Genomic DNA, 23,987 nt, shown 5'->3' with positions numbered 1-23,987 from the left:
AGATATTCAGTATTGCACTCATAATATCCCAACCCTCCCCTCCCCCCAGACTAAGTAAGATCTATGTTAGCGGATAGCAATGAACTAAGGTCATCGTTTTCAAACCTAAAGCCAGACAGCAGTTTTGCAGTGCAATGTAGAAAAAATATAGATGAAACTGACTCTGACTAGTACAGTATTACCTGAACTACTTTCTATGCTGATCCGAAGAGCAGAGAGGATATCAAAGTCAATCCATTTTATGACTGTCTAGGATGATGAGCTAAAACTCTGCAACTTATTTAAGCCTAAATTATAACATTTGTGTGCTACAAGGCACTTAAATATGTGGCTTGATTTTTGGACATTCTACAGCGCCCATTGATTGAGAAAGTACTGGTTACATTTGTAAATTGAGAGACAGTTAAAGAAATACTAATGGCATCTAGTGTTTCATCTATTCATTATACTGCATAATATCTGTCTGAACATAGACAGATGCAAATGTCCTACTTAACCATAAAACTAGCTTTCCCTCATTCTTATACACATACAACGGTGTCCTAACAAGACAGCTTTGTGTTAAAAGGTTTGGGAGATCTTGCTAGTAGCACAATCTATTCAGAGCATATACAGAAGAGAACAGCAAAATCCCATTTAAGTCTGACATGGCAGGGAAAGATAAACAGACCCCCCTCTGACTAATGAATTCAGGAGCAGCTTTGACTCAGTGCAATTACTAAAGACTCATTTTTAGCCAAGGTATTGAAGACTTAATCGCAGTGCAATTTACCTTATCAGCTTTACCAGATGGTGTCATTTACTTCGGGAAGGTCCGTATCTGTGACTGAGCTTTATTTACCTCACTGCAGTGAATTGTTGTACCTTTAAAGAGGAAAAACTGTAGAATGCCGTAAAGACAAGCAGGGTCACTCTCTAGACACTGCACCGGCTTACTAGAACACCTCTTTGAAATGTATGGATTCTCTGGGTCAGCCTAATCTGCTTCGCTTGACAACACAGAACAATTGTCAGATCCCTACCTTCAGGTAGCTATATATTGGTTTGGACTGTAGTTCAAGTGTCAGTGCTATATTTTGTGTCTAATGGTCAAAAAAGATACAGGTTTTGTAGGCAATTTAAACCGCTGTCAGATACTGAGGCAATGTGTTTTAGTAGATTAGACAAGGGACTGGAAGTTGGGAATCCTGGGTCCTACGCCTTCTGCTACTAAGTCACTTGACTGTCAATCTCTCCATCTTTAAAATGGTGATAATAAAACTACAATGAGGTGTCGCTTCCTGGGCCCCTTCACAGGCGCTCAGGTTGCTTGGGAGATAGAAAAGGGAGAATGGCTCTGGGAAAGCAGGAATCCAGAACCAGGCCAAGGAGTTTCTGTTATTCTTTGCTTATGTGAACCTGTTTTTGATTTCCGGTACTGTATTATCTATTGAGTGAAATCCCTAGCTGACATACACCCATTTTGTTTCTGCTGCGGCATTTCACAGGGTTACATTTCCTACCTCACAAAGGTGCTTTGAAGATTACTTAACTTTGCAAAACATGTCAAGCATGCAATACGCTATATAACTGCTTAAAAGTGCCATTTCTATTAGCATTTTACAACAGCTAATTTCCTTCAGCATAGCTGTAATTTGACTATGACAATCCTGGATTAAACTCTTTCCTCTGGGTTATTTTTAGGGTTACCATATTTCCACAATCAAAAAAGAGGACACGGGAGTGGGGGGGAGCCCCGCTGTAGCCCCGTCCCTGCCCCGCCCCATCCACTCCCTCCCACTTCCCACCTCCTGACTGCCCCCCTCAGAACCCCCAACCCCCCTTGCTTCTTGTCCCCTGACTGCCCCCTCCTGAGACCCCCCCACCCTAACTGCTCCCCTAGGATCCTACCTGTCCCCTGACTGCCCCGACCCTTATGGGTGGCAGGTTTGTAGAAATTTTGGTGGTGCCCAGAACCCTCCCCCCAACTCTGTCCCCCCACCTGCCTAAGGCTCTGGGAGGGGGGTTGGGTGGGGGGAGGAGATCTGGGGTGCAGGTCCTGGGCTGGGGATTAGGGTGCAGGAGGGGTGCAGGGTGCAGGCTCTGGGATGGAGTTTGGGTGCTGGGTGCAGGCTCTGGGCTGGGGTAGGGGGTGGGTGTGCAGGAGGGGGTGAGGGGTGCAGGCTCTGGGATGGAGTTTGGGGGTGGGAGGCAGTGCAAAGGGAGGGGGTGCAGGCTTTGGGAGGGAGTTTGAGGGCAGGAGGGGGTGTGTGGGAAGGGGAGGGAATTTGGGGATAGGAGGGAGTGCAGGGGTGAGGGCTGTGGGTCTGAGGATGAGGGGTTCATGATGCAGGAGGGGGCTCAGGGATGGAGCAGAGGATTAGGGTGCGGGGGGCTGAGGGTTGGGGCTGAGGATGAGGGGTTCATGATGCAGGAGGAGGCTCAGGGCTGGGCAGAGGATTAGGGTGCGGGGGGATGACAGCTCTGGCTGAGGATGAGGGGTTTGTGATGCAGGAGGAGGCTCAGGGCTGGGGCAGAGGATTAGGGTGCGAGGGGATGAGGGGTTTGGGGCATTGGAGAGGCTCAGAGCTAGGGTGGAAGGGCAGGGTAAGGGCAGCCTGCCTTGCCATTGGTGGATGGGGGGCACTAGGACCCTGGGGCAGCAGACAGCAGTTGCTGCCGGGAGCAGGGCTACTCCGGCAGCACAAGCAGGCACGGGAGAGGCGCGCACTGCTTTCTTTCGGGCAGGGACGGGGAGGACCCACAGTGGGGGAACGCCTGGGGGTTGGGGTGGCAGGTGGAGGCTGGAGCCCGCTCCAGGCAGGGCCGGGGGAGAGACCCAGCTCCAAATATTGCTGGAGCAGGGCCCCCGGCCCTGGATATTACTGGAGCTCGGGCACCACAAAAGAGTATAACCCGCCGCCCCTCCCACCCCATATTCACACCCCCACCCCCAGAACTCCCGACCCATCCAACCCTCCCCCTGCTCCCTGACTGCCCCCCGGGACTCCCCTTACCATGCCCATGACGGTCAGATGCTGGTGCCTCCATGTGGAGGCAAAACACGCCTCCCCCACAGAGTGCTGAGGCAGCAGGGGGGGGGAGCAGGGGAGGGGCTCTGGCTGCTGGAGGCCAATGGGAGCCGCTCAATCAGGCCCAGCCGCCCAATCAGCCACGCTGCACTCTGCATGGAAGGGAGGGAGGGGAGGGGGAAAAATCCTGAACCTTTTAACCTTGTTACCAATTCCTCCCAGATGGCTATTTAAAGACGAAAAAGCCGGACATGTCCGGGGAAATATGAACGGATGGTAACCCTATTATTTTCTCTGCTGATTTTTTTTTCAAAATCTCTTTATATACTGTGCTCCCATGACACACTGTTTGTGCCAGGCAGGATGGTAAATGTGTAACTAATTCTGAATGTCATTCTAATCACACAGTGCTAAGTCAGTAAGAGAGTCAGGTTTGCCAGTAAGAGGAAGCATTACATTTTCCTAGATACTTTAGGGATGACTCTTGGAGGTCCTTACTGAGTTTGCTCAGTCCTTACTCAGGAAATCTCCCTCTGTAGGTGTTTGCTTGATGAATAGTCTCAGGATTTGGCTTATAGTGAGGGGAAGAAGCATCGACTTTCAAATTTCCCCAGGAGTGCTCGACACCCCCGCTCTGCCCCAGACCCTGCCCCCACTCCACTCCTTCCCCCAAGGCTCCATTCCTGCCTCTTCCCACCCCCGCTCCACCCCCAACATGCCTCTTCCCACCCCATTCCGCCCCCTCCCCCTCACGTGCCCTGCCCTTGCTCCACCCCCTACCCCCAGCACCTCTTGCCCGCTGCTAAATAGCTGATCTGCTGGTGGGCGAGAGGCACTGGGGGAGGGAGGAGGAGCTGATCGGGGGGGCTGCTGCTGGGTGCTGAGCCGCCACTATTTTTTTCCCATGGGTGCTCCAACCCATGGTGAGGGGCACAACAGATGGAAGATAGTGGTGTGGTTTGTCATCTTTTTTTGGTGTTTCCTGATAGGAGGGGGGCCTTTCCCAGCCTGGTGAGGTGTCCAAGTGTCTCCTTCAAAGGGCTGAAGACCCTCAATTCTCAATGGGCCAAAGAGTGTGGTCCTCAGCTTTTCCTAAGGCAATGGAAGTTTGGCTAACAACTGAGTAAGGACCTCAGGATTTGGCTGGGTCACTGACATTAATGGCTGTGGAAGGTGCTCAGCACCTTGAGGAATCAAGCCCACATAATTCCAGGCACTGTTAGGTTTTCACTCTTTCTTTTATAGACTTTATCCTGCACCAGTAAAATGAGTGGGAGTTTTGTCATTGATTTCTGTGGTGCAGAATTGAGTCTACATTGCCTGCCATTTCCCTCTCAGTGGAAAATGGTGGGCCATATAGCTGTAACATACATATTTTATAGTAACAACACTATCTTTCTGGGCATAATTGAGCTGAGGAAGATGTATGGGAAGGACCTTGGGTTTCTAACAGTGGTGATATGTCTGTTTGAGGCGAGAAGAAAGTGTAATCCTCACTTTTGGAAAAAGTTAGGAATACCTGGGCTGCTATTTAAAAACAGTGTAGTCCCAAGGTAATGCTGACGAATCACTGCCGCTCACAAGATGTCCCTGTGAAGTCATTTTACAACACTGATTAGAGGGTTTCAGTGAGGGTGGTTGGTGCAAATTAGATTTTATTTAGAATTAGACACCGTACAGCTCTTGGCAAGAAATGAACTTGCAGATTAAACTGTCTTGTAATGTAATTACATGGCTTCGTACTATGAATCAGTTTAGAAATCGAAACGCTTATTTGAATAAAGAATAAAGGTGGTTTTTTTTTTTTTAAAGAAATGCGCCATTCAGGGAATAGCATCAGTGTACAAATAAGGGGCAGTAGTGATGTTTTGGTTTCATCTAAAGAGGTATTTCATTCTAAGCCCATTTTCAGGTGCATAAATCTTCCATTGCCAGGTTTCCAGTTATTTGAGTATTGGAAGATATTTTTCAGGCTTAAATGTTTTTTGTTTTAACCCTTCTTCATGTGGGAAAATCAAATGACTTCATATTAAATATTCATACTTGCCACGGGCTTAGTCCTCAGTTATATCGTTTGAAAAGTGTAGCTTAGATGGCACAAAGTTGTAATTTTTGGAGTCCTGTGGGTTGTGCATGAGATTCTCCTCTAAATGTTTAATGACGCACAGGGCATAGCTGTCATTATACTCTCTCTCCACACACAGTGAAATAAACACACGGCCAGTAGTGCATTTGCTGATGTAAACTACCCACTCTAGATTTGGCTTGTTTCCTAAAGTGACTGTCATGCTCTTGAAAAGAGATGCATTGACAGCCCTGGAGACTAAAGTCCTGGATTTAACCACAGAACAGCAATGATAGTGTAAGTTTACCCAGACTGTCCCCAGATTGGGCCTCCACTCAGACTTGAAGGGGCAACCTCTAGGCATGGGCAAGAATCTCCATGCCTCTTCAGTCTGCGGCCTTTGACACGTAGGCCAGCTACACCTAGTTTGCCGGGACAGGGGAAGCTGCATATAGCAGAGTTCTGAAAAATCAAGCCTCATATGTCTACCTCTAGCCAGGAAACTCTGGCTATGCATTGAACTATTCCTAGAGAATCTGGTCCACTTGAATTAGCATTTTACTTGTCTTTTAGTGGAGAGGATTAGCTTAGCCAATGAGCTGATGGGTTGGACAACAGCAAGTCATGCGCTATACTAGAAATTAAAGGACAGTGATTCACTTAGATTGTTGTCCTAACCCCCATCAGGGTATGTCTACACCCAGCCGCTAATTCGGCGGCTGGCAATCGAAGTTCTGGGTTCGACTTATCGCGTCTTGTCTGGACGTGATAAGTCGAACCAGGAAGTGCTCGCCGTCGACTGCGGTACTCCAGCTAGACGAGAGGAGTACCGCGGAGTCGACGGGGGAGCCTGCCTGCCGCGTGTGGACCGAGGTAAGTTCGAACTAAGGTACTTCGAACTTCAGCTACGTTATTCACGGAGCTGAAGTTGCGTACCTTAGTTCGATGTGGGGGTTTAGTGTAGACCAAGCCTCAGTTAAACGTGATACAGATAGATAGGTGATGGCACGTTGTCTAGAGAAACAAACAGGGAACCAGGAATTGACAAGTTCTAAGCATGGCTCTAAAATTGGCATTGAGCTACACACTTAAACTACCTGGGCCAAACTCAGGCCTGGCTTAAGCAGGTTTAAGTTCAGTAAACTGAATGGCATTGCACCCACTTACACCAGGCCTGTGTTTGCTTCTCTGCACCCTCTTTCCTCCTCCATACACTGGGCATAAGACTTCACAAGGGGGTTATGAGCGTTAACTAATGTCTCTCAAGTGCTTCAGTGGAGCACTATACAGTAAGTGCTAAGCACTCTTATAACCCCAAGTAGCCAGCTATAACTCTGAACCTGCATAGAATTGGGAAATAAAATGGTAACTTGTTTATAACATGCCATAATTTGTGAGGGTGGGCCAGATTCAGACGAGTGGCTGTCCCATGGCTTTTAGTTACAGTCCAAGGTTGTGGAAGTGCAGGGAAGGAAACCAATTGGCCTTGCTAAGATAATGTGGGGGGGGGGAGGAGTGTGTGGATGGAATTATGTTACAGCTTTAATTATGTGTAATATAAACAAATATTCACATCATTTCAGAACTGGGCTAACGTCATCTTTGGTGTAACATTAGTGAAGTCAACAGAGCAGTTACAGCAGTTACGGATTTGTCCAAGCGCCTTTGCACGCTGATTACTCTGAAGGTGTTGTTTGCACAGATCAGCATACTGTACTGTCAGTCCCCAAAGCAACACCAGCTGGCAGCTGCTAGGAACACACATGCTGTGTCACACTAGAGAGGATGATGAGTGTCAATTGTGTAGTACCATTAATCAGATGAAATGGATTTGATTAATTAAAATGTTAATTCAATCTAAAATGATGGGCTTTTCATAGCGTGTATCTGTAAAATGTCAGTGGAGAGGCAGGCATTAGTATTTTGGTGCTTGACTTGAAGTGTGTGGTTCGGGAAAGGGAGAAAGAAATACCAGCAGTAATTTAATATCTTCTGAAATTAGATTATTCTTGATGCTGGGGGCTCTTTCTGGGCTGGAAAATCTCATCATCAACAGCCTGTTAAAGCTAATTGTGATATTTAACCCCCCACTTGCTGCCCTGGCGCACATGCATGGTTTCCCGAGATGAAAGGAAGGTAAGTAAACATTCATGTACTCCTACCTACAACAGGAGGACGTACAGGACAGAATTGACTGTACAGAGACAATCTGTTTCAAACACTGTTCCCTGCCCTGAATACTGGTGAATTTAGTGCTTCCCTTGACTGAACTTAGAAGACATACTGTGAAAAGGGGCAAGAAGCCTCCTAGTGTTCAGCTACTACAGGGAGGAGTGCAGTGGAAATGCCTAGATAAGTAGACGGTGCATGGCTGAGCCAACTCACTTCGTCCAGAGCGGATACTGGTAAACTGGAAGATCTAGCCAGGTTATCGCCCCTTTTGGTGTTTGCCTGTCAGCTGTCACTCAGGTGCCCATCCTGGGGACACTGTAGGGGCCCCATTTGCTGTTGGATGGTCACACAGCAGCAGTATCCAGGAAGGCTTTTCCTACTTGTGCCTGGCCAGAAGATTGTGACTGTTTCTGAAGGGCAGGACTTAGGGCTCAGAGCCTCAAAGGTATTTAGGCACCTAGCTCCCATTGATTTCAGCTTTGGGTGCCTGACTGGCAGGCCGGAGGGAGGCACCTATCTCCACTCAGGATTCACATACATGAACCCACGCCTGGAGTTAGGCACTCGGGTCAGGTCAGCCCTTTCTCATGAGCAAGAGAGCTACCCACCCTGCTTATAGCCAATGGCTCAATTAGTACTCCCACCTGGGACGTAAGAGAGTCAGGTTTAAGTCCCTGCTCCAATCAATATTTATTTATACAATGTAGAACATCAACACCCACACCTGCCAGCCTAGAATAACCAATAGTTTGATAGTTGGAAACTCTGCTGGAATATAGGAGACTTAGGTTCAAGTTCCTGCTATGAATCCAGCAGAAAAAAGATTTGAATCTGGGTGTCCCAGGTGAGTGCCCTAACCCCTGGGCTCTTGCTCAGATCATGCCTACCATATTGGACCCTTCAGGTAAGATAGGCAGGGAACACCTAGTTTGTGAATCCCACCAGGAGTTAGGTGCCGAGCTGCTTGGTGGTGGCAGAACTTAGGTGGCTGTGTGCATGGCCAGGGGCAGAAATTGAGGTGTCCAGGGGACTTTAGGCACCTACAGAGTTAGGTGGCAGCTGAGAGGTGGTTTTGGGAATGCCACTAAATGCTGGACTTAGTGGCAGTTAGGCACCTAGGCCCCCTTTGTGACTCTAACCCTTAGTGGGTGGGTTTTAAGCTACAGTGACTGGTGATCAAATGATGTGTAGCAGGAAAAGACAGCTACCTTTTCCGTAACTGGTGTTCTTCAAGATGTGTTGTTCATGTCTATTCCACAGTAAGTGTGCGTGCTTGCCACGTGCACCGATGCTGGAAGTTTTTCCCCTAGCAGGACCTGTAGGGGAGCGCCCCAGCAACCCCTGGAATGGCACCCCCATGGTATGGTATAAGGGGTGCTGCGCACTCCCTCCCACCCCCACCCCAGTTCTTCTTGGCAGACAACTCCGACAGAGGGGAAAGCGGGCAGGATGTGGAATAGACATGAGCAACACATCTCAGAGAACACCAGTTATGGAAAACATAACTGTCTTTTCTTCTTCGAGTGATTGCTCATGTGTATTCCACAGTAGGTGATTCCAAGCTATATCTGTTGGAGGTGGGTAGGAATTCACAAATTCTCGGGATGGAGCACAGCCCTGCCGAACCGAGCATCATCCCTGGTCTGGGAGACGATCACATAATGCGAGGTGAAAGTGTGAACAGAAGACGACGTAGCAGCCCTACAAATGTCCTGGATGGGGACATGGGCCAAAAAGGCAGCCGACAAGGCCTTGAGTCGAGTGCGCCTTCACAATTGGTGGCGGAGGGATTCCCGCCAGGCCATAATAGGTAAGGATGCCCAAGGTGATCCAGTTGGAGAGCCGCCGACCTTTCATGCGCTCGGCCAAGGAGATGAACAGTTGCGAGGACTTTCTGAATGGCTTAGTCCGCTCCAGGTAGAAAGCCAGAACCCGTCTCACATCCAGCGTGTGGAGGTGGCGCTCTTCACTGGACGCATGGGGCTTGGGGCAGAGGACCGGCAAAAAAAGGTCCTGACCCATCTGATAGGCAGAGGAGGAATGAAGGGTGTGGGCGGAGCTGGACCTTATCTTTATGAAACACCATGTACGGGGGCTCGGAGGTCAGGGCCCTGAGTTCCGAGACCCGCCTAACTGATGTGATCGCAACCAGGAAGGCCACCTTCCATGAGAGGTGTGACCAGGAGCATGTGGCTAGTGGCTCAAACGGGCTCATGAGACGGGCCAACACCAGGTTTAGGTCCCACTGTGGAACAGGGGGCCTAACATAAGGGAAGAGACTTAAGGAATCCCTTAAGGAATCGGCCAGTCATAGCATGGGAGAATACGGTGTGGCCCTGCACCGGCGGATGGAAGGCTGATATGGCCGCCAGGTGCACCTTGACTGATGAGGGCACCAGGTCCTGGGCTCTAAGGTGAAGGGGGTAGTCCAGAATAAGCTGGATCGGGCGGCCACCGGGGAAACGCCCCATTCGTCCGCCATCTGGAAAACCAAGACCACTTTGCCAAGTAGGCTCGGCATGTGGGGGGCAGCCTGCTTTCTAGGAGGACGCGCTGAACCCCTTCTGAGCACCGCGAGGCTCGTGAGGGTCCAGTACCAATGCTGTCTGGGCCATGCTGGGGCAATTAGAAGGACCCAGGCCTTGTCCAGCCTTATCTTAACCAGGACCTTGCCGATCAGTGGGAACAGGGGAAAGGCATAGAGAAACTGGCTTGATCAGGACAGGAGGAAGACATCGGAGATTCCGCCCTGTCCCAGCCCCCCCGGAGCAGAACCAGGGACAGCGACGGTTCTGCCGAGTCGCGAACAGTCCACCTGGAGAGTTCCTCACACTTGGAAAAGTCTGTGTACCACCTCTGGGTGGAGAGACCACTCGTGCTGAGAGAAGTCCCTGCTCAAGCAATCTGCCCACGCATTCTGGGTGCCCGGCAGATGGAAGGCCTATAGGCAGATGTTGTGTGCTATCCAAAAGTCCCACAGCCTGAGGGCTTCGTGGCAGAGGGCAGAGGATTGGGCCCCGCCCTGCCTATTCATATAGAACATCGAGGCCGTGTTGTCCATGAGGACCCTGACCACTTGGCCCTCCAGGTGTAAGCGGAAGGCCATGCGCCGCCAGCCATACCGCCCTGAGCTCCTTGACATTTATGTGGAGGGTCAGATCCTGAGCCGACCACAGACCTTGGGTCTGAACGTTCCCCACATGGGCCCCCCATCCCAGGTCCGACGCGTTGGACACCAGTTCCAGTGATGGGAACCTGCCTCTGAACGGGACCCGTTGGAGCATGTTCCTCGGGGAGGACCACCACCGTGGGAGGTGATCACTGGCTCGGGTACCGTGAGGACTTTGTCCATCCTTTCCCTGGCCTGGGAGAACTCCGAGGCCAACCAGAGCTGGAGGGGCCTCATCCTGAGTCTGGCATGACAGACCACATACGTGCACACCGACATGTAACCCAAGAGCTGGAGGCACACTCGGGCTGTTGTCAATGGAAACCTTGTGACCATGTGTGACAATGCGGTTCTGGCGGAACCCAACTGAGAGTGCCAACTCAGGACAAATTGCTCAAATAGGGTAGTTACAGCCCAAGGCTGGGGTTTTTTCCACCTCTAAGGCAAACCAAACCAGCCAGACTAGGAGGACTTCGGTCTCACCCCACTGGCTAACCGCAAGTCTCACAAGCAATCTCCTTAGACACTCCAGTTTCCCAGTACTCCCACCAGTGCCACTCGTTATGGGGACAAATGGTTATGAAAACCAATATCCCAGTAAAAGAAAAAGGTTCTCCTGATCCCAAAGGACCAAGCCCCAGACCCAGGTCAATATACAAATCAGGTATTACCCACAAATCACGCTGCTGCCAATCCTTTAGAATCTAAAATCTAAAGGTTTATTCGTAAAAGGAAAAAGATAGAGATGAGAGTTAGGATTGGTTAAATGGAATCAATTACATACAGTAATGGCAAAGTTCTTGGTTCAGGCTTGCAGCAGCGATGGAATAAACTGCAGGTTCAAATCAAGTCTCTGGAATACATCCCCCGCTGGGATGGGTCCTCAGTCCTTTGTTCAAAGCTTCAGCTTGTAGCAAAGTTCCTCCAGAGGTGTGAAGCAAGATTGAAGACAAGATGGAGATGAGGCATCAGCCTTATATAGTCTTTTCCAGGTGTAAGAACACCTCTTTGTTCTTACTGTGGAAAATTACAGCAAAATGGAGTCTGGAGTCACATGGGCCAGTCCCCGCATACTTTGCTGAGTTACAAGGCTTATCTGCCTTCTCTCAATGGGTCCATTGTATAGCTGATGGTCCTTAATGGGCCATCAAGCAGGCTAGGCAGAGCTAATCTCAGCTTGTCTGGGATGTCACCCAGAAGCATAGCATAAGTTTGCCATACAGACAGTATAGAGCCAATATTCGCCATACAGACAGTATAGAGCCAATATTCATAACTTCAACTACAAAACTGATACACACATATAGACAGCATAATCATAACCATTAAACCGTAACCTTGTCCTAGACACCCCATTTGACCCCCTTTATACAAGATTTGGGTGCCACTACAGGACCTTGGTTGCAACAATGATCTATACGGTCCCAGTTTATGTCAATAACGTCACACCATGTCGATGAGTCCCTTCAGGGTCTCAAACCTGTATGGCGGGAGGGAGGCTTTGGCTGATGAGGCGTCCAGGACCACCCCAATAAACTCTATGCGTTGTACCGGAACTAACGTGGACTTGGTGTTGTTTACCAACAGGTCCAAAGTGGTGCACATGGACAGAAGGAGTACCATGTGATCCTGCACCTGCAACCAAGAGCTGCCCTTGACCAACCAGTCATCCAGATTGGGGAAGATCTGGACCCCCCGGCGCCTGAGGTAGGCTACCACCACTGACATACATTTTGTGAATACGTTGGGGGCAGTGGACAGGCCAAACGGGAGGACCGTAAATTGGTAGTGTTCCTGCCCCACCATGAAACGGAGGAAGCGTCTGTGCCCCTTGAATATATGAATGTGAAAGTACGCGTCCTGCAGATCGAGGGCGGTGTACCAGTCCCCAGGATCCAGGGAGGGGATGATGGAGGCCAGGGAGACCATGCAGAACTTGAGCTTCACCATGTACTGATTGGGCCTGAGCCCCCCTTTGGCATTCAAGATAAGGAAATAGCGGGAGTAGCATCCTTGCCTTTGAACTCCCCCAGTACCACTTCCACCGCTCCTAGGCCCAGGAGCTGCCCCACCTCCTGCTCGAGCAGAGTCTCATGCGAGGGGTCCCCGCAGAGGGCCGGTGGTGGGGGGTGGTTGGTGGTTGGGCAGGAAGGAAGTAAACTGGAGGGTGTAGCCCCGGGAGATGGTGTTGAGGACCCATCGGTCTGAGGTCAGCCGCGACCACTCCGGGAGGAAAGCACACAACCGATTGGAGAAAGGAAGTTTTATTGAGGGTAGATCCCTGATGAGAACTGGCAAGGCTCCCCTGGGCATCCCATCAATACTGCCTTTTCCCTGCTTGCTTGCCCTTGGAGGACCCAGACTGGTGGGCAGGCCGAGACTGCCTCTGTGGGCACCTCTTATACTCCCACAACTTCTTATAAGCGGTCTCGTATTTTGACTGGGTGGCCTGAACAGGAGTCTGTTGCGGCTTGAACTTAGGTTTAGCCAGAGCCAGAACATAGAGACGCAGAGTCTGGAGAGTTGTGCGGGAGTCTTTCAGGCCATGCAGCTTTGTATCCGTTTGTTCCGCAAACAGAGCTTTGCCGTCAAACGGGAGGTCCTGCAGGGAGGTCTGCACCTCACTGGACAGCCCAGAGAGCAGGAGCCATGATGCCCTTCTCATGGATACCGCGGAGGCCATGGATTGCGCGGCCGTGTCCAGTGCATCCAACGCTGCCTGTAGGGTTGCCCTGGCAGCCGCTGTGCCCTCCTCCACCAGCGCTTTGAACTCCTTCCTGTCGTGCTCCTGGAGGGAGTCCTTGAACTTGGGCAGAAAACCCCTCAGATTAAACTCATACTGGCCCAGGAGAGCCTGGTGGTTCGCCACCCATAACTGGGAGCTCAAGAATGAATAAATTTTCCTTCCAAATGAGTCCAGTCTCCTTGAATCTTTATTTTTTGGGGTAGCGGCTGATTGGCCCTGCCATTCCCTGTGGTTGACTGACTTGACCACCAGGGAGTTAGGAGCAGGGTGGGTGTATAAGTATTCATGCCCCTTGCTGGGTAAACAATATTTGTGTTCCGCTCTCTTAGAGATGGGGCCAATGAGGCCAGGATTTGCCACAGGGCATTTGAAATTTTGGCCACCCCTTTGGCCACCCCAGAGAGGCAAGGCTACCCTGCCTGATGCCGAGGAGGACAATACATTAAACATGGAGGCCGAGGCCTCCTCCATCTCCTCTGCTTGGAGGTGGAGGCTTGATGCCACCCTTTGTGGGCCCTCAAGTCTTCCTGTGGGACGGAGGGAGGAGGGGCCATAATCGTCTCATCCAGGGAGGGGGAGGAGGCTGCGCGGTACTTTGGGTGTCCACTGGTATCGGAGGGTCCACCACCTGGTCGGTCTCCGGGCACAGTGCCGAGGATGTACGTCCCACCTACTCCTTCCTCGGAGGTCTGGAGAGGGAGGCCGATGGTCCTTCTGAGGCTCTGACCACCGAGTGAGCCCCCACTGGGGGCTGTGTCGGGGACCACGGTGCCCACTGGTACCATTGGGCTGGCCACGGGGCCCAGTGCCACTGCACCTTCTGTGGCACCGGCAGAGCCGGCTGTTCGGCCTGGCCCATCGATGGATGACTACGAAGGGAGGCCGGGCTGATATACGACCTGCTGCTGTCCCTGGACTGGGACGAGCAGTTGCGCCATGGGACCGTGATCCTGACGTGGAGGACTGGTACCATCGGTAACAGCTGCTCCGCGATCAGCTCCAGTGGGTGACCCGCGACAGCGAGACGCTGGCGATTGATGCCCGGGGCTGCGGAGGCGGTGACATGGCGGGGTCCTGGAATGGGATGCCGAACAGGAACAACATTGACGTTCGTGCTGTGACTGGCTGCGTTAGCCCCTCCGAGACGAGGACCTTTGATGTCATCTGCCTCGGTCCCATCGCTCCTCGAGGTGGAGTGGTGCCGAGCCGAGTGTCTTGGTCAGACGGATCCCAACCAGACAGCCTGGTGGGCGTCGAGAGCGATCCATGTGGACTTTGCCCTGAACAGTCACTGGGCGGCGAACGGGCGTCGAGAACGTTCCCTCGACCGAGACCGGTACCAAGCTGGGGGTGACTGTGGAGATCCCAGCGGCTGCTTGCCTCTGGAGCACGGGGCTGACATTGGCCGTGCTCCTGATACTGGCATGGACATAACATCCCGGGCTGTCTGCAGGGCCTCTGGTGTGGAGGGCATCCGGACATCCAGGGAGGCCTGCTCTGAAAGGGCCGGGCTACTCCACTCGACTTGAGTTGGAGGCCTAGAGGATGGTGGGAATTGAGGACTGCCCGACATGGGTCTAGCCTCTGTCCCGGGTTTACTCTGGTGCTGCGGCGAAACAGGCCTCTTTCTAGCCTTCTTGGCATGCCCCATGGACAGGGAGCGGTGCCGACTAGGTGATGGTGCTGAAAGGTCACCATGCACCGATATTGCGGTGCCCGGTGTCGACTTGGAGCGGAGCACCGGAGTCGGGGTCAGCGCCGACTCCATCAGAGCCTAACGTCCCTCTATCTTGGTCCAAGGCTTAAACAACTTGCAAATCTTGCAGCGATCGCTGAGATGGGTTTTCCCCAAACAGTGCAGACAGTCCGCCTGCAAATCACTCACTGGCATAGATTGCCTACAAGTGTCAGATGACTTAAAACCCGGGACACAGGGCATAGCCCTGCCCAGGCGCTCTAGCTAAACTAAACTAACTACAGGTACCATACACTGAATGAACAAGCAGTTTGGGGATGAACTACAGCAAAGCTGGAGCAGAGCGGTTCCGAAGCACCTTCACTGGTGGCAAGAAGGACCTGAGGGTGGGGGGAGCGTGCTGCACCCCTTATACCATGCCATGGAGACGCCACTCCAGGGGTCACTAGGGTGCTCCCCTATAGGTACTGCTAGGGGAAAAACTTCTGACACCGGTGCACGTGGCGAGCACGCACACCTACAGTGGAATAAACATGAGCAATCACTCGAAGAAGAAGAAATGCTGCTGTTCTGGTTTATTTTATTTTTGTTTTGCATTGCCTAACTTTGTGTGTTTTTAAATGTATGTCTTGAGTGCCCTTTGGAGTGAAGTTTGCATAAAGCTGAAACAGAAATAAACCAATGACTGGTATCATGGAGCAGGTTGGTTGACAAAAATGCTTCATAGGCTGTCAAAGCAGATATCCTGAATTTTATGGCTATGGCATGAAAACTATAGTTCATTCTGCTATACACTTGCTGTTGAATTAGACCTTTGCTAATTTGCTAGACCCTAATGACTTGTTCATTACTACTGAATATCAATGGTCCTATACATTAGATAATATCATCCTGACAATCAGTATCATTCTGAACATGTTACAGTGGTAAAACCTAACAGCCAGAACTAGGGATTGTATTGTTATGTGAAACCTGACATGTAGAACTAAGATTTTTACTCAGCAGAAATAAAAGCATAAATGAAAGATGGATGAGCCAGAATGATCTAAGACAGGGGCGGGCAAACTTTTTGGCCCGAGGGCCACATTGGGGTTGCAAAACTGTATGGAGAGCCGGGTAGGGAAGGTTGTGCCTCCCCAAACAGCCTGGCCCCCGCCCCCTCCCTCTTCCCGCCCCCTGACTGCCCCCCTCAGAACCCCTGACCTATCCAACCCCCCCTGCTCCTTGTCCCCTAACTGCCCCCTCCCAGGGCCCCCTACCCCTAACCGCCCCCTGCCCCCCCCCATCCAACCCTCCTGCTCCCAGTCTCCTGACTACCCCGACTCCATCCACACCCCCGACCCCTGACAGGCCCCCTGGAACCCCACGCCTATCCAACCACCCCTGTTCCCCGTCCCCTCCGCCCCATTCAACCATCCCCTCCTCCCTGTCCCTTGACTGCCCCCTGGAGCCCTCCGCCCCTTATACAACCCCCCGGCCACGGCCCACTTACCATGCCATGCAGAGCAGCATGTCTGGCTGACACACCAGCCAGAGCCAGACACGCTGCCACTCTACTCAGCAGGAGTGCGCAGCTCCACCGCCCAGACCGCTGCCCGCGCGGCGGCGTAGCTCTGCAGGGGCCGGGGGGACAGTGGGGGAGAGGCCGGGGGCTAGCCTCCCCCGCCGGGAGCTCAAGGGCCGGGCACAACAGTCCCGTGGGCCGTAGTTTGCCCACCTTCTGATCTAAGAACTGACAGCCCAATGACTAGTGATAGAACGACTTTTCTATTTGTGATTTAAGCATGTGTCTGATATAAAGACAGAGCATGAATCACTAACATAGGCCTGTAAATATCCTAAAACCTTGGGAAATTATAAAGGACAGGAGCTGCAACTGCCAAACAAAAGAAGTGATAACAAACATGGTGAGAGTGTTAAAGTACTGACTCATCAGAGAATAAAACGCATTCTTGGTTACCCAGGATAATTCTGATGTAGTAGATTAAACCAGCATTATGGGTGCAATTTTGAAGATTTCTCTGTTAATAGAGTGATTGTCTCTTCAGGTCTAATGTGGGCTTGCAACCGTAATTTTCACATTGGGCAAAATAAGAGTATCATCAATAATAACTTGACAGTCTATGATACTGAGACTTTTTTAACTGGTTGGCAGATATCTTAAAGGAAATTGACCTTAAATGCGTAAGAAATAATACTCTATTATGCTTTCAAAAATGAAGGCAAAGATATTAGATGCTATTGAGTCAGCAGCCTGCTAATTGGCACTCCTCACTATGGACCGCCTCCTACTTTCAGAGAAGTCAATAATTTCCAGGGACCAGACTGACTGTTCCACCCTGTAATATCTTATGTCTCTAGCTGATTTCATTATACACATCAATAATGACTCTCCATTCGCTCAGTCCCTTTGTCTTCATAACAACCACGGAACTTTCACGCGTCGGTTAAAGGGTCTGAAATTTGGGAGTTTGAAGAGAACCCGGCAAACAGGTCGATTGCAGTCTTTTTAGTGGAGATACTACAGCTCTGCTCCTCTCGGCTTAGTGTGGCTGACTGCTGGGAACTCTGATGGCAGCAGGTTGCCGAGCTATCACACAGCAACAGAGTTACTTTCTTATTGCTATTTTCTCCTTTATTTTTTTGCCTCACCCATGCCTTACTACCCGCTTCCTACTTTTACTTGGCTGGCTACGGGCACAATAATAACCCAGCAAATACTTTAGAAATTTAGAAAACCACCAACCACCATGAATTGTTTTTTGTTACATCCCTTAGCAATCTGTCCCTTGCTGCAGCTGTTCCTTTGGGTCTGCAAATACAGGATCGTGTGTCCTGTATTTGCAACATTCATGAAAATAGGGCAGAGCTCTAGTCTTCTGTCAGAGACAGGGGACACAAAAAAGTGCAGTGCAGATTTGTGGGACTTTTTTTAAAAAAAAGATAAAAAATTATGGGCTATAGAGGGCATGAGATGGAGAAACTTGCATGCCGGGAACATGACCCTTTGCTCCCAGAGATCCCTGGGTGAGTCATTTTTATTCCACAACAAATTGCAGACGTCTTAGTAAATTTATATTGAAACTGAACTTTTTAAAAAAAGTAGATTGAGACTTCTTCAAGCTTTAACTGCAGCTGAGGAAACAGAGGAAAAGGATCAATAACAAATTATAATGAATGACATTCAAATCTCGGCAGTTGGCATTCCATAGGGCATCACTCCGGTTACTATCTCCTACGTTTGGAAAGTTAGCATGGTTTCAAGGTAAAGGCTGAATTTGTAAGGGTGTCCACTGTATAGTGAGAGACTTTATACCTACTCTGCATTTCAAAAAAACAAAACAAAAAACAGAAGCCCAAGACACCAAAGCTTTGGGGCAACATTGATTTGCTTCAGTTAGAGAAGCGAAAACAAAAAAGAGCGGAGGGTGTTGCTGCAGATAGAAAAGGTAGTAGGTGAACGTACATCAGAAGCTAGCGATGAAGCAGCTGGGAGACAAATACCACCCAGGCATATTATCTGATGGAGAGGTGGGGGGTACCAGAAGAGGGCTTTTAAGTCATTGAAAGCATTTTAGTGAGGACGTATGGTTAGGGGAAGTATACTGCCGCACAATTGTACAACAGCCCCATTAATTGCTGGGCTTTGCTACTATTGTTCAAGCAGGTTAATGTAAAACAGAGAATACACAAGACTATTTGGCACAGACCTAACTTACATCACTCTAAAAGTCTGGCATATATGAACTTGTCTATAGCTTTGAAATATTGCCATCCAATGTTTTCCTAAACAACACTGAGTCCTCACTTCGCCCTGGCAAGAGGCCTGACATAAACTGGCCTACATAACCACAGGTGCTAAATTTCTCCTCACTTAAACTCTTCACTAGATATCTCTTGCCTTAGGGCTTGTCTACACCGTCAGTTTATGAGCAGTGAGCTAGGGTGTAAACCTACAGTGTAGTAGCCTGCTGTGTGGCCGTGTGGACCCTGCCAATGTGCACTAATAGTACAACAGTGCATTGTAACATACTACTGTTTTGAACCCTACTGCACACTGTAAGTTCCATAGTGTTTCAGAGAAGTAGGTCAAAGCACTCTATGGTACTATTAGTACATAGTAGCAGGGTCCATATGGTGAGTTAGTGTGTTACCAGGCTAGTGCACCGAACATTCACACACTGGCTTGCCGTGCACTAAGTCTCTGTCTGGACAAGCCATTTGTCACTTAGAAGACAACAATTACATCTAAACATCATGGCAAAGCTTGGAACTAAATTACATTCTAGCCCCAGTGGTACTGAGATACCAAATGAGATAGTTGGCGCATTGTGCAGGGCTTTGTGTTTAAGCTTGTAAAACATCATTTTATTAGTAGCACAATTAATTCTGAATGAATAAATGTATTGTCCCTAGTTATTGGAATACATGCCAGCAGCAAGCAGTCATTTTTGTTTTCTCTTTACTGTGTAGTGTGGTCCAGAATGCGTGGAGCAGAGGTGGGAGCGAAGACTTGCGTTCTGGTTCTGCCATCAACTCATTGTGTGACCTTTGGAAGGTCCTTAACCAATCTGTGCCTCAATTTATCCTTCTATAAAATGGGTATCATTTACCTACCTTACAGCTATGTTCTGAGGCTTGATTTTATATATGGAAAGTACTATACAGATCACTTTAAAAGCCATTTGCCCAAGTAATGTTAGAAAGTAGAGGCTAGAGCCTCAAATGTTTGAGGGCAAGATGTGTCCCCCTTTGCTGGCACAAAGCAGCCTCTGGAGGATTTCCCAGAGTAAGGGAAACCTCAGGTGTTATAGAGCCATCTGTGGCAGGATGGCTTAGGGGACTGGGAAGGGGCTCCATGGCCATTTGCCTGGGGGCTTGTCTGCAGGAAGTGTCTTGTGAGTAAGAGGCTGGACTGCAACGCGGGAGACCCAAGTTCAATAGGGGGAAGGGATAGCTCAGTGGTTTGAGCATTGGTCTGCTAAACCCAGGGTTGTGAGTTCAATCCTTGAGGGGGCCACTTAGGGATCTGGGGCAAAATCAGTATTTGGTCCTGCTAGTGAAGGCAGGGGGCTGGACTCAATGACCTTTCAAGGTCCCTTCCAGTTCTAGGAGATAGGATATCTCAATTAATTAATTAAGCAGATCCTGTCTCCTCCCTCAACAGCCAGCACAGAGGTGTGGACAGGATGTCTTTATATGCCATGGATCACTAGCCTGGGGGACCTCAGGAGCAGAGAGGAAGAGATGGGACAGGACACACTGGCTGAGTACGGATGGAGCTAGGATTAGGAGAACACAAAGATAGCTTAAATCCACATTTGCATCCCCCTCCCACACTGTATCGATCTCTTTTTGGCCTTTGATTACATTTCTTTTTCTACTTCCTATTCCTAGATTTCCTGCCCCCCTCCCTCTGGCTGAAAAACTTGGTAACCTTTATCTAAGGATAAGCTCTTCAGCCTCTTTTTGTAAAGGAGAAGGAAGTGTTAGGGCTTTCAGCCATATAAATGTAGTTTGCCACCCCCACCCACTTTCATCTCTTAATGCATCTGTCTTATGCATTTATAATGCACCCAGCATCATTGTATCTAGGGCCCTATACATAATTTATAAAGCAGCATTCATCCAAAAAGTTTATTCTCCTTCTGCTTCCATAGGTGTTGCCACTCTAAACAGGGCCATTCTTTTGTTTGCAGGGGAGGCATGTTCCATTGTTGCCCCTAGTGCAAGGAAGTTTGTACAAAAGCTGGAGCCTTGCAGCCTCACAGGGACAGAAGTCAGGCTCACCCTGAGCACTGGCTGTAGAACGCCCTGCCATCTCCAGTGCCTGTCTGTCTCTCCCAACAGTTTGGTGGAGCTGTGAGCTTCAGCATTGTCATGGATCACAGCTGTCTGGGCAAGCTCAGAGATGTGGTTTGAGGGAACAAACCAGGACATTGATGTCTTCAAGATCCTGAAGCTAATCTCTGAAGTGGATTCTTCACTGGTTGGGATAGCAATATAGCACACTGGAGGATGCATTCCTCGCTGTAGGCTAATATTGTCTAATAGATAGGAAGGCGCTTCTCCCTTCATTTCAGAGAGAGAATGCTATAGTAGTCTAGCCTAGAATTGAGGAATACTTGATTACCATGCCTATGTCCGCATCTGCTAAGGGAGTACAGCCTCTCAGCCAGCTGAACGGGACAAGGATCACTGAACGATTGAGTCATTTCTCACCTGTTTGCTTGTTAAGCACTTACCTTACCCTTGTCTCTGCAATTGTTCACTACTTTTGCTTGCCTTACTCACTTTTTTAAATGTCTTTTGAGCCCTTCATGCTGGGAGTAGATTTTCCGTCTATGTTATCAAGAAGATGACCAATGTTATCAGCGAGGCAATTGGATGGTACAAGTACTAGCCCCGCAGTCAGTTCCTGCATTGCTGCAGCCATTCTATGAGACCTTAGGCAAGTCGCTTAGTCTCTTTACCTGCAACACAGGAACAATAATACTTCCCTACTGCCCAGAGGTGTTGTGAGCATAAATTATTAAAGATCATCAGTTTCAGAGGGGTAGCCGTGTTAGTCTGGATCAGCAAAAACAACAAGGAGTCCTTGTGGCACCTTAGAGACTAACAACATTTATTTGGGCATAAGCTTTTGTTGGCTAAAACCCACTTCATCAGATGAATGAAGTGAAAAATACAGGAGCAGGTACAAATACATGAAAGGATGGGGGTTGCTTTACCAAGTGTGAGGCCACTCTAATGAGATAAATCAATTAACAGCTGGATACCAAGGGAGGAAAAATAACTTTTGAAGTGGTAAGAGAGTGGCCCATTACAGACAGTTGACAAGGTGTGAGTAACAGTAGGGAGAAATTAAGTTTAGGTTTTGTAATGACCCAACCACTCCCAGTATTTATTCAGGCCTAATCTGAGGGTATCCAGTTTGCAAATTAATTCCAGTTCTACAGCTTCACGTTGGAGACTGTTTTTGAAGTTTTTTTGTTGAAGAATTGCCACTTTGAGGTCTGTTATTGAGTGACCAGAGAGATTGAAGTGTTCTCCTACTGGTTTTTGAATGTTATGATTCCTGGTGTCAGATTTGTGTCCATTTATTCTTTTGTATAGATCCAGAATTCTTCATTGCCCTTCTATTATTCTATATATTGTTTGGTTTTATGCATCTTGCATTTTATCTAGGTGTTATCAAATATGGCTGTTTCTGAAAAACTTATGAGAGAGAGTTTTGCATGCTTCCTCTGTATTTTTTCAGTCTCTTAACTTCCTAATCAAAGGCTGGATTATTTTTTCAACTGCCTTTTCTGAAATACAAGGGTAGAGCTATTTTAACCTGCTGTTCAAATTGAATGCTCTCCCTGAAAGTCATTTCTGTTTACATTACTGTGCTATTAGCTAGGTATGCTTTTATGTGAAGGATACATTTGCTTTCCAATTGCATAATATATTTAACAACATCTAAGGAAAAAAAAGAGAGAGTTACCTTTTCCGTAACTGGTGTTCTTCGAGATGTGTTGCTCATGTCCATTCCATATTAGGTGCGTGCGCTCGCCACATGCACCGGTGCCAGAAGCATTTCCCTTAGCAATATCCATAGGGAACCGGCTCTGGCGTCCTCTGGAGTGGTTCCTGCATGGCGTGGTATAAGGGGCCCCCCCACCCTCAGTTCCTTCTTGCCAAAAACTCCGACAGTGGGGAAGGAGGGCGGGTTATGGAACGGACATGAGCAACACAACCAGAACAGTAGTTATGGAAAAGGTAACAGTCTTTTCTTCTTCGAGTGCTTGCTCATGTCCATTCCATATTAGGTGACTCCCAACCGGTACTCCTGGAGGTGGGTAGGAATTCATGGACGTGTAGATTATAATGTTTAAGAAAAGTTTTGTAAATGAGTTCCAATAGTTCATGGATTAGGGATCCAATTTTATGGGGTTCCAGGGGCTTCTGTATAGATTATTTAGGTTAATCTTTCTATCTACCCAATGGGACTCAGTACTCAGTCTAGAAGATACCATCAGAGATGCTTAGTTTTGCAGTTCTCAAACTGTGGATTTGTGTCTTCAGAGATAACATGCTTGTTAACAAAAATGTTTTTAAATACATAAATAAATAAATAAATGAAATATAGAGGTGAGAAATAACAGACCTCAACCCTACTTTCCCTCTGCAAATTTGTGTACACAGAGTCAATCCCTTACCTCTCTCTGTGAAAAGTGAAAAGTTTCAGAAAGTTCAATGAATAGAAGATTGTTGGGGGCGGAATAGATCTGGACAAGGAGAAGAAGTCTGGAGATAAATGTGAGAAGGGAGGGACAGGCAGTAACAAAAGTGAAACTGTTTGAGCAGCATATTCCAGAAGTCTTGAGGTCTTTCTGAGTGTAGCCTTCACTGATTTGAGATCTGCCACACCATTCTCTCACTAGAAGGGAAAACCTATCATGGCAGCAGGCCATAAAAGAGACCTAGTTTGGGAATATTTTAATGAAGTTCCTCTACCTGTAGGTAAGACAGGCATGCGTGCAAAATGCAAACAGCGCAACAAAGAAATGTAAGACCTGGTTGCTCGAATGAAACAAAATAATCAGAAGTGTTTCTTCTCAGGAGAAAGCTGCGTTGAAGATGATGAAAGGATCTTATGTGAACATGCAGGATCTTCAGGCTGGTAAACTTTTTTATTTCATACTTCTTTCTTAAGGACTGCCTGTCTTCCTTCTGGACTATTCTTGAATTCTCATGTTTGAGCAAAAAATATAATTGTTACTCTATGGCAGTGTTTCTCAAACTGGGGTCGCCGCTTGTGTAGGGAAAGCCCTTGGTGGGCCAGGCCGATTTGTTTACCTGCCCCGTCTGCAGGTCCAGCCAATTGCAGCTCCCATGGGCTGCGGTTCGCCGCTGCAGGCCAATGAGAGCTGCTGGAAGCAGCAGCCAGTATGTCCCTTGGCCCACGCCGCTTCCAGTAGCTCCAATTGGCCCGGAGCAGCGAACTGTGGCAAGTGAGAGCTGTGATCAGCCGGACCTGTGGACAGGGCAGGTAAACAAACTGGCCTGGCCCGCCACGGGCTTTCCCTACACAAGTGGTGACCCCAGTTTGAGAAACACTGCTGTATGGGACTATCATTTTA

The 23,987-nt window shown here is 48.9% G+C and overlaps 1 long non-coding RNA gene across 1 annotated transcript; it reads left to right on the top strand.

Annotated features, from left to right (window-relative positions):
- Positions 1 to 8,825: 8,825 nt before the first annotated feature.
- LOC117876786 lies at positions 8,826 to 13,016 on the top strand. Its single transcript, XR_004645545.1, has 3 exons — positions 8,826 to 9,058; positions 12,005 to 12,124; positions 12,996 to 13,016. It is a non-coding gene; the product is annotated as an uncharacterized LOC117876786 (long non-coding RNA).
- The last annotated feature ends 10,971 nt before the right edge of the window (positions 13,017 to 23,987 follow it).

This window comes from Trachemys scripta, chromosome 1 (genome assembly GCF_013100865.1).
Source record: "Trachemys scripta elegans isolate TJP31775 chromosome 1, CAS_Tse_1.0, whole genome shotgun sequence".
Classification (NCBI taxonomy): Eukaryota; Metazoa; Chordata; order Testudines; family Emydidae; genus Trachemys; species Trachemys scripta.
This window is presented reverse-complemented; position numbering and strand designations above follow the sequence as displayed.